This window comes from Larimichthys crocea, unplaced genomic scaffold (assembly GCF_000972845.2).
Source record: "Larimichthys crocea isolate SSNF unplaced genomic scaffold, L_crocea_2.0 scaffold677, whole genome shotgun sequence".
NCBI classification, from domain to species: domain Eukaryota; kingdom Metazoa; phylum Chordata; class Actinopteri; family Sciaenidae; genus Larimichthys; species Larimichthys crocea.
The window spans coordinates 24,232-35,643 of record NW_020858925.1 but is presented as its reverse complement, the minus strand read 5'-3'; the positions used below and the strand labels follow the sequence as shown (position 1 = coordinate 35,643).

The following is an 11,412-nucleotide window of genomic DNA, read 5'->3' as shown; positions in this document are numbered from 1 at the left end:
CCACACACACACACACACACACCACACAAAAAAATATCACCTCTTGGGGTGTCAGGTTAGGTTTCATTGTCCAGTGAGTGACTTTCACTGCTCACATATTATCACAAGTTGAAAGAAAGTTTGATCAGTTCATTGTATCACACTGTCAACAGCCCTACCTACTTGCTGCTGGTAGAGGTATTCTTTATTTTCAAGCAATGATTTTCATTATTTTACGTTTTCCAGAGCTGTGGCACAGGCATTTATTCTTACGTTATCTTGTCACACATTTTAACCTTATGTGGGCAATCACAAATGTTACACAGAAGTGTTTCTCTGACAGGCCAGATCACCCCATTTCTGTTTGAGTTTAACTTCTATGTTCTAATACTCATCTTCTGCCTGTTTGGCTTATTGATTGGCTTGGCAAGAAACTAGGCCTCTTCAGCAGTGACCAAGGTGACCAGGCTAGGTTCATTGTCCAGTGAGTGAACTTCATTGCTCACATATTATCACAAGTTTGAAATTTGATCAGTTCAGTGTATCAACCTGACACAATAGAGCACAATAAACGCTGTGCCTGCTTGCAAAAAAGGCAAAGACGTGTGGCTTGAAATTATTTGTTATTTAAAGTGATAATGCCTGATATAACCACAGTGTTTAAAAAACCATGGACTTATTTGACTAATTAAGTGGTGCGGGAATAATGCACACACACTTTCTCACACACAAACAACAGGATGCTATCTGACTCAGGTAACGAGTGATGGCAGATTTTCGAATTACACAGAAAGAAATTTTGATACTTACTCTTGATATGAATTGTTTATAAAAGTCATTGGTCATTAACAGGTTAAAAAGAAGCAAAAAATTCATAGGTTAAAAAAAAACATAAATTAAAATTTAAAAGTCTATCACTTTTTATTGTTAGAAAAGCTAATGACTGTCTCAACTTAACTTGTTCTACATGGATATAAATTTAGAAAATTGTCCTCGTTCTTCATACCCAATTACCTCCCATGGAGACCACTCCAGGAGTTTTCTCTCTCCCCCTGCCGGTAGACGCTCAATACAGCAGTTGATTTCAGGCACCAAGCATATGTGTTACTTGTTTCTTTTCACATACAGTATGACATTATTTCATATGTGTTTTAAAAAGATTACTTCAGCTGAACAGTATCTTGTTGGCTAACATAAAAAAAAAGATTGCTCGGAAAAACAGGTTTGTGAATACAGACATTGAAAAAACTAAAGACTTGACTGTGACTCGACTTGACTTGCTTGACTTAAGCTCTGCTTGGACTTGACTTACTGATCCTCCTATAGAGAGGACTTGGACTTACTTGAGACTTGAGGGCTAGTGACTGGACTTACTTGAGACTTGCATGTATGGGACTTACTCCCATCTCTGATTTGAACCTGGTCTGTGTAAAAATGGCAAACAGAACAGCAGAGCGTTAGCAGCAAGCTGTAAGACATGCTAGTTTGCAAACATTAGCGCCATGCTAAAATATGCTGAATTAACTTAGCAACTAGGAATTAAATACATGTTGATTACTAACATGCTCATGTTAATTGCTAACCCTCAGCCATCAGCAATAACATGCTAAGTTAATTCTAACAGGTGCAGATTAGCTGCATGCTGTGATTAGGTTGTTGCTTGGCAACCTCAGCCTGCTTGAAGGAGAGAGGGGGGAGGGGCCACCAGAAGCCGAGCGGCAGCCATTTTAGTAGTTCTTGCACTTAATTTGAACTTGTCTGTCTAAAATGGCAGACAGAGACAGAGAGCAGCTAGCTCGTTAACATGCTAATGATAATTACCAGTAGCCACTAGGAATTAAATACATGCTAATGCTAACATGCAATGTTAACATGGCTAATATGCAACATGCTCAATGCTAACAGCTAATGTTAATATGCTAATGGCTAATTGCTAGTCCATCACCGTTAACATGCCAATGCTAACATGCTAATGCTAACATGTTAATGCTAACATACTAATGTTAACATGCTAGCGCATTAGCGCTAAAATGCTAATGCTAACATGCTAATGCTAACATGTTAATGTTAACATGCTCTTGTTAACATGTTAATGCTAACTGCTAGTCCATCATCGTTACATGCTAATGCTCAAATGCTAATGTTAACATGCTAATTGCTAACTTGCTAGCTAAAATGCTAATGTTAATTGTACACGTAAGTGCTAGCTGCTCCTGTGTCTAATAAAACATGTTAAAATGACTGTTTGAGGTGTGCGTTTTGAATACAGACCCCCAGCAACAGCCCACTCGTCACTCTCCAAAATTTATTTTCTAGTACTGATTTGCGAGCAGTGTCAGTAATAATGTATGGGGACGACGGGGCCAGAGTCAGGCACACTCAAAATTTCTTTAGAAATTTTCTAGTTGTTCTTATCATCCACAATTAGCAGGACTAGTGGAAAGAGCGAATGGTCAATCAAGGCTAAACTTAGGAAAGCCATAGACGACAGGAAAAGGATGGGTAAACCTGTTGCCAGCAGTAATGCTGAGTCTTTCACATACAACCTAATATTACGGACTGTACCACTCTCCAGTATCCCTTTCCAGCTGTTTCCACTAAGACTATTCCACCATGGTTCACACCATACGAGGAGAATTACACCTGTCGTTTAGGGAACGGGGAAAAAGTAGAGGACAAGACACAGGATCCCTGCACGATGTGGCACTATAATTACGGTAGGAGAAAATCCCTATGGGATCACTGATGAGCTGTGACTATGCACGATTAGAAAATATGGTGGTAATGTGGAGGACAGAGGTTAAGACCTAAGTGCCTAAACTCTGGTATGGTACCTGCACTCTGATTCACTTAATGATGCCTACATACTTGTTTCCCACGAGTCCACAGTTTCCTAAACTAAATACAGAAGATATGCACAGAGTTAAACATGAGAAGATAATACCCACTTCATTTGTTCTAGAGTCTATTTAGATTCAATTGGTGTTCCCAGGGGGTCCCAAATGGTTCAAAGCTAGAAACCAGGTGGCGCAGGTTTTGAATCATTCTTTACCTGGTGGGTACAATAAATAAAAATGTGGATTGGATAATTACATCTATTATAATCAACAACGCTTTATTAATTACACTCGTGATGGATTTAGAGGAATCCACGAACAATTAGATAAAACTAGTCGAATGGCCTGGCAGAACAGATTAGCTTTAGACTGCTACTGGCTGAAGGAGGTGTGTGTAAGATATTTGGAAATCTTGTTGTACCTTCATCCCAAATAACACAGCCACCTGATGGCAGCATCACAAAGGCACTGGAAGGACTGACCTCACTGTCAGACAAGCTGGCAGACAACTCAGGTATAACAGATCCATCACAAAATGGATGGAAAACATATTGAGAGATGGGGAAACATCCTAAAGGTACTGATAATGTCTGTAGGAATTGCAATTGCTGTCCTGGTCACCTGCGGATGCTGTTGTATTCCATGTATGACAATTGATACAAAGATTGATTACTACCGCACTAATGAAACAACAATTGTTCTATCAGCCTGTCTCCACAGTTGTGGTTCGAGAGGCATGAGATGACTGAAGGACAAGGTGTGGTTAGATACGAGAATGAGGACGAATATGAAGAATGGGTCCAGTTCACGAGTAGAAGAGTCAATCTACCCGCCCATGGGGGAGAAGCACCGGCTAAGAAAGACACTTGTTTAGTCTTGTTCCCAGCACACTACAGTAGTGTCTGATGTAATGTATGCTAAAGAGAAAAAGACTGATGGAAAATTGTATACACATTTAAAGGTTTTGTTTTTTTTCGTTTTCGTTTAGGCAGGAAAGAGGGTCCGATGAGTCAATCAGCCTGTTTTTATTTTTCTTTATTAGATTCATAAATGTATCTATACATTGCTGTTATCAGAATGATTTTCTGCATTAATATTTTACATCTTTTTGAGTGATTAAGTATACTGAAGTGATTGTAACAGTTTCTCTATAAATTATTGGCCGCGGGGTAGCGGGGCCATGGGGAGAATTTTCCTGTCTAGAAAGCAACAGTATGAAACAATAAGAATGTAAAGAACTGCCGACAGGTTTTTCGCTCCCACCTCATCCATCATTACTTGTACCAACTATTGAACACTGATAATTTTTATTTTTGATTATATTTTGTACCTTTTGAAATAGTACAACAGGGGGGAAATGTTATAAAAATCAGGGTTACACAGCTAGTTAGATGTTTTAACTAACGATGTTTGTTTCTATTTATTACATGTCTGAGGCACTTCCCTTTATTGCTGTTTTCCTGAGGACTGGCAGGGTAAGGTCAAGTGTATAATTGTCTGTTAACAATTTACAGGGGTTGAGACAGCCCATCTTTAGGAAAATGTATAAGAACCAACTGTCAGAGCTCCTCGGGGAGCTTTTTCTCTGTAACCCCTTTAGTGTGTTGCACTGTGAAACGCTCTCTTGTACAGAACATAAATTCAACTTAAACTTTAATGTTTTGAATCCGATCCTACTTATGTAAGGTTTTTCTTTAAAATTCCCATAACATAAAGTAGATAAGGAGACTTGGTGGTGGAATGAGGAGGTGAAGGAGTGTGTACGGAGAAAGGTTAGACAGGAGTACAGGGAGATGCAGCATAAGGTGAAAGTTGAGGTGGCAAAGGCCAAACAGGAGCTTACGATGACTTGATGCTGAGGTTGGACAGTAAGGAGGGCGAGACTGATCTTATCAGGTTGGCAAGGCAGAGAGATAGAGATGGGAGGACATGCAGCACTCTAGGATGATTAAGGATAGGGATGGAAGTGTACTGACAGGTGCCAGTAGTGTTATGGAATGGAAAGAGTACTTTGAAGAGTTGATGATGAGGAAAATGAGAGAGAGAAGAGCAGAAGAGGTGACTGTGTTTGGACCAGGAAGTAGCAAAGATTGTGAGGATAATGAGGAGGGCATTGAAGAGGATGAAGAGCGGAAAGGCACTCAGCCCTGATGATATACCTGTGGAGTTATGGAAGTGTCTAGGAAGATGGCAGTACATTTTTTTGACTGGTTGTTCAACAGGATCTTAGATAGTGAGAAGATGCTAGAGATGGAGGATAAGTGTGATGGTGCCCATTTTTGAGAACAAGAGCTGTGCAGAGTTGTGGCAGCTACAGAGGAATAAAGCTGATGAGCCATCCATGAGTTATGGGAAAGAGTAGTTGAAGCTAGACTAGGCAGAAGTGAGCATTTGTGAGCAGCAGTATGGTTTCATGCCGAAAAAGACTACTACAGATGCAGTATTTGCTTTGAGGATGTTGATAGAGAAGTACAGAGAAGTTTAGAGGGAGCTGCACTGTGTCTTTGTAGATCTGGAGAAAGCTTGTGACAGGGTGCCCAGGAGGAACTGTGGTATTGTATGAGGATCTGGAGTGACAGAAAGTATGTTAGAACGGTGCGGACATGTATGAGGGCTGTAAGACAGTGGTGAGGTGTGCTGTAGGTGTGACAGAGGAGTTCAAGTGGAGGTGGACTGCATCGGAATCTCCATGGACTATGATGTTGCAGATGACATTGTGATCTGTATTGAGAGCAGGGAACAGGTGAGGTTCGCCCTGGAAAGGAGAGGAATGAAGGTTAGCCACAGCAAGTCGGAGTACATGTGTGTGAATGAGAGGGACGCAAGTGGAAGGTGAGGGTTACAGGGAGAAGAGATAAAGAAGGTGGAGGATTTTAAGTATTTAGGCTCAACAGTCCAGAGCAATGGAGAGTGTGGAAAAAGGTGAAGAAGCGTGTGCAGGCAGGTTGGAACGGGTGGAGAAAAGTGTCAGGGTGATGTGTGATAGAAGAGTTTCAGCTAAAATGAAAGGAGGGTGTACAAAACTGTGGTGAGACCAGTGATGTTTGGTCTAGAGACAGTGCCACTGGGGAAAGACAGGAGGCAGAGCTGGAGGTAGCAGAGATGAAATGCTGAGGTTCTCTTTTGGAGTGACCAAGTAGGATCAGTAATGAGTACATCAGAGGGACAGCACAGTTAGAGGTTTTGGAGACAAGTCAGAGAGGCCAGACTCAGATGGTCCGGACATGTCCAAAGAAGAGATGTGAATATATTGGTAGAAGGAGCTGAGTTTTGAAACTTCCAGACAGAAGGCCTAGAGGAAGACCAAAGAGGAGGTTATGGAAGCAGTGAAAGAGGACATGAGGTAGTTGGTGTGAGAGAGAGGATGCAGAAGACAGGGTTAGATGGAGCAACTGATTCGCTGGGCGACCCCTGAAGAGAAAAAGCCGAATGAGAAGAAGAAGAATAAGATGGAAGTGTGCATACTGTAAGAAGACAACCAAAATTGTTTCATTTGACCGATTATTCTGTATTATGTGTATGTATTTCTTGGGGTCTATGATGTGATGGAAAAATAACATAAACAACAAAAACACATACATTTGAATTATAATGGTTAATTATATGTAACAAACTCTTCGTGTCAAAAAATAAATAAAGAATTGATTTTTTTGTTATTGTGGTGACTTCCACGTTTATACAAAGTGTGAAGGGTTAATTGAAAAAAATACAAAAACAAGTGATACATTGAGTAGAATTGAGAAAAAACTGAACTGATGTTGACAAACATCCTGTGGCTGTGACTTTCTGTGATTTATAATAGATATGTGTTTCGATTTTAACCAGCAGGTGGCATTTTTGTTCTCTGTTCATTCCCTGAAAAAGAGTTTAGCAGGAAACAGGAAGTATCTGAACCACTCTCAGTACACTTGTGACATTGCAAACCATAGATATACATAGACGCCTCATTGAGCAGGTTGGTCTGTTGCTGCGATACGTTATGCATCCGCCATATTGGATGTGGCAGATTGCCCGTAAACCAGGGGTCTCAAACTCAATTTACCTGGGGCCGCTGGAGGCAGAGTCTGGGTGAGGCTGGGCCGCATCCGGTTTTCCATAAGAAAAGCTTTGTTTAAAAAATTCCAATCTTGTCAAATCTCTTTTCTCTATTTTTTAACACAATAAGTTGAAAAAATAATAAATTAAGAATCAATGAAAAAATAATAAAAGAATTAAGAATCACTAAGAAAATAAATCAATCACTAATAAATAAATATAATAATCATGAAAAATAATAATATAGATTTATCTCGTTAGCGACTATATGTGATTTCTTCAGTCTACTGTATTCAGATTCAAATGTCTGTATTAACAGTTCTTTACCTTTAAACCTTCTTTCTGAACATGAATGGAACATTGAAGAACATGAACTGTTCTCTGAACTCGGACCTGGCGCGCCTCCTCTCGCATAGCCGAGCCACGTTTGGCTTGTTGTCACTGTCCGCATTGACGTTTCAATCAAGACAGTGAACGTCTCACTACACATACGTCATTCTCGCTTCTTTTTACTGTAACCGCAGCAGGCGGTCGGCGGATAAAAGCCCGGTAGCAGTCTGCTTTGCTTTTACGCTCTTGTTCACGTCTTTCTGATGACATGACACCCATGGCATTTGTACTGTAGATGTAGAAAGTACCGAGATAGCGAGCGCAAAAAAGGCGACTGCACAGGACTGTTATAGGCCGTGCTGTTGTCGATGTCATTTGTTTTGACTACTTTTACATCTATAGAATATATGTTATGTTCATTGTGTGGGGCAATTATATATATAATTATTTAGATACGTCTATATATGTATAATGTACCGCTGGGCAGAAACTTAAGAAAACTATTTTTTTAAGTGTTGTGAGTTGTGCTCCATGGCAACGCTGCTGTATCTTTCATTGAGAAATGTTTCTCTGCTACATCAAGCCCGGCCGATGTCCCGCCCCCGCGGCCATATCCCCACCGTGATTGGTAGGTCGTTCAGCTCCGACACAACACTGTAAATGCCATACATATCAAACTCGGGGCCGCGCTACATTAAACTTTCATATTATGGCGGGGGCCACAAACTCTCGCCCCGGGGCCGCATTGGCCCACGGGCGCGAGTTTGAGACCCCTGCCGTAAACTAATACAAGGAAATGGACTGAACTTTATCAAGCGCCTTTCTACAAAGTGCTTTAAGTTAATGCCTCTTATACACCCATTCACACACACACTAATATATCTGGGAAACAAATAGGCACTGAAAACAATGTATGTAACTTTTAAAGTTATGATTATAAATGTTTACTCCTTATGTAAGCACCAAACCAACGTATGTATTTTTCTAATGCTGAGTGTTTACAGTAAATGTGTGTAACACTGTTACTGTATGATAAATATTTAAATATTTATATTTAACATTTAATCAGTGTCTATAATAACCAGATCCTGATGTAGATGTGACATGAGGTTTCTGAATAAAGGCACTAACGTTTACATTTAACCGATTTTGATTAATCTGTATATATATATATATATTATATATATATATATTATATTATATATCCCTGCAATAAACATGAAATAAAAATAAGTTTAACAGATCTAAAAGAAAATACAGCAAATATAAACAGTATAAATATGACACAATATAAAAGATATTCACATGTAGTATAGCAGTATAAACAGTGTGAATATATAAAAAATACCAGGGGGGGTGCACATTGATGAACATATATACACGGGGGACAGTGTGAACATACATATCTATACAGCTTCGTGTGTTGTGCTCTACTTTGCCACATCCAAAATGCCGGCGGACGTCAACGTACGATTCAGCGCTCAATACGGCGTCTACGTATATATGTCTGTGTTGCAAACTATCACTGATGAACAGTCTGGTGTCTGGTGAATGCGGGTGTCTGATTAAGGAGTGACTTTTGCAGAATACTGGGAACAATTATGTATAGAACATGTGTGTATGGAGCTACATCAGGGTCAATGTTTTGTACTTGAAAAACTAAAAATCTGAAACTGAAATTTCAAGTTTTGATCCTGAATTTTGAAAATACACCCTGTATTCAAACTAAAAATAAGTGTACACTTTTTTTCAGGTTAAATACAATTATGATCAAGTCTGGTAATTCTTTTGACTAAATTATTTGTTTGTTTGCTATGTCTGTTAGCATATTATTAGTGTTCACATTGTACCATGAAAAATTAAAATTTAGGAGTATTTCCTACATATATATATATATATATATATATATATTATATATACACACACACACACTCATATATATTATATATATCTCTTATATATCTTATATCTATATATATATAACATCATATATATATATATATTATATCATATATATACTATATATATATATATATATATTAATATCAAAATATATATATATACACACACACACACATCATATATATATATATATATATATTGAATACAAAGTCACAACAAATCGCCTAAATGATAACCATTTCATAAATGATATAAAGGGATATTTCGGCTCCTTTCCCACAACTGTTAGGACCCCTGGGGATTTTCACAAAAGGGCACTGTCAAATCAAATCAAATCAATTTTATTTGTATAGCCCAAAGTCACAAAGTACATTTGCCTCAGAGGGCTTTACAATCTGTACAGGGAGTGACACCCTCTGTCCTTAGACCCTCGGTTCGAGTGAGGAAAAACTTGCCCACAAAAACCCTTTTAACAGGGAAAAAATGTGGAAGAAACCTCAGGAAGAGCCACAGAGGAGGGATCCCTCTCCCAGGACGGACAGACGTGCAATGGATGTCACGTGTACAGGACAAATCAACACAAACATATTGTACTGTGTTTGAATCTCACAACTATTGTTTTGAAATGTGTTAAGTTCTGTGTTGATCGAACTCAGAACCTGACTCTGATATGTTTGTTAACTGCACGGTACTGACATTTGTTCATGACTATGAAGCATGAAACTTTGCTGTCAGTCCTAACCTCACTGACCTGCACTGTGACAGGCTGTATAACATGACTTATTCTTCAAATTTCTTGTCTTGTCACTTATTGCAATAAATGTAAAGTACTATACATCAATTTAATTACTATAAATGTATTTCATTTAGTTACCATCTACAATTCATGGCAGTAGCTCCCTCCAGTTATTGGAGACATTTAGCATTATAATAGGCTTTTGAGTGTAGCAAGAAAGGGTACAATTACACAAGTAAAATCTTATCTTATCTTCGCGAATTGTTGCATTGTTTTACTAACAGAATTAGGCCATGTTGTGTACACCATCACTGATGAATACAAACAACAATTTTAGAGCAATGATTTGAAAGTATTTAAGTCTGTACAGTCACAAATGTGTTGGTGGAGAGAGTTCAAAAGGGAGGTTGCAGCACAAGCCTCCTGGGAGGAGGAGCGGAGGCAGGATGCCCCATCCTACCTACCTGGTTCTGGAGGGCTTTGAAGGTGAGGAGAACTCTGAACTTTGAACTGAATATGATAAGGAATTGGGTGCAAATGGAGGTTCGGGATGTAATATCGCTGTCCACCACTCGCGTGCCATCACCATTATATTGTACTGGGAAGCCAAAGTGCTCCCAAACAGCTGAATTAAATTAAGCTGGCGCTTCCTCCAACTCCACATCTTCCATCACTTTTCTTCTTTGTCCTTTTTTGTAACTACTTCTTCTTCTTTTGTAACGACTGTTTCTGGCAGGTTTTTCGGCTCATTACCGCCACCAGTGAGGACTTTACTTTTTTTTAAACTCACTCAGATGTATTCGTCGTATGACTGCATGCACCAAACCGTGATGCCCGTACCGTGACGGTTGGGGACGAATACAAATACCGTTACACAGATGGATCACCTTGATTCTTAGTTTAGGTTAGGTTACTGTATTTAGTTAGTTAGTGTGTAGTTAGAACCATAGTGTTATTCCTCCTTTTGGAGCAACTTTTTGTTTTTCACAGCCATGCGTCCTCCAATAGGGAAGACGCATATTAGGAGTTTTTGTAGCCCGATATTTTCACTGTGTTCAGAGGATTTCTCATGCTGCCTTTTCCTGAATAAAGCTCACTAAATTTACATCTGCTCTGTGTCTGAGTCCTGCCTTGAGCATGTACTGACAATCAGGATCAAAAGTCTGAAACTGAAAAACAACAATCTGAAAGTGAAAGAAAATCTGTAATTAAGTAAGGTTTGAAACTGTAAAAAAAAAAAATAAAAAAAAAATAAGAATCTGCAACAGAGATAAATAAGAACCAAAATTTAAAAATATATATAAAACAGAAAAATTTAAATACATTATTTATTCAGAAAAAATCTAGAAACTAGATCATAAGACACTTTTATTGCTCTATTTTTTTTTCAAAATTCACGATCAAAATTAACTTTCCAGCAATAGACTATCTTAATTAACTTCTTCCTTCAAGAGTGTAAATACCAAAGAATCCAAGACCACAGAATAATGTCTTGAGCCCTACACTGCTTTTAAAGGAACGGTGGGTAAGGCATCCAGGAGTGAAGTTGTAGATTGCAACCCTCACCTCTCTTTCACCTTCCTAGTATGAAGC

General features: G+C 38.8%; 1 long non-coding RNA gene across 1 annotated transcript in view; it reads right to left on the bottom strand.

Moving 5' to 3' along the window:
- Positions 1 to 5,256, bottom strand: part of LOC113745358 (uncharacterized) — a 9,685-nt gene extending 4,429 nt beyond the window's left edge. Inside the window, exons 1-2 of the long non-coding RNA XR_003462111.1 lie at positions 5,244 to 5,256; positions 5,104 to 5,108 (exon numbers count right to left, since the gene is read on the bottom strand). This is a non-coding gene — a long non-coding RNA (uncharacterized LOC113745358). The remainder of the gene's footprint in view (positions 1 to 5,103; positions 5,109 to 5,243) is intronic.
- Positions 5,257 to 11,412: the final 6,156 nt, after the last annotated feature.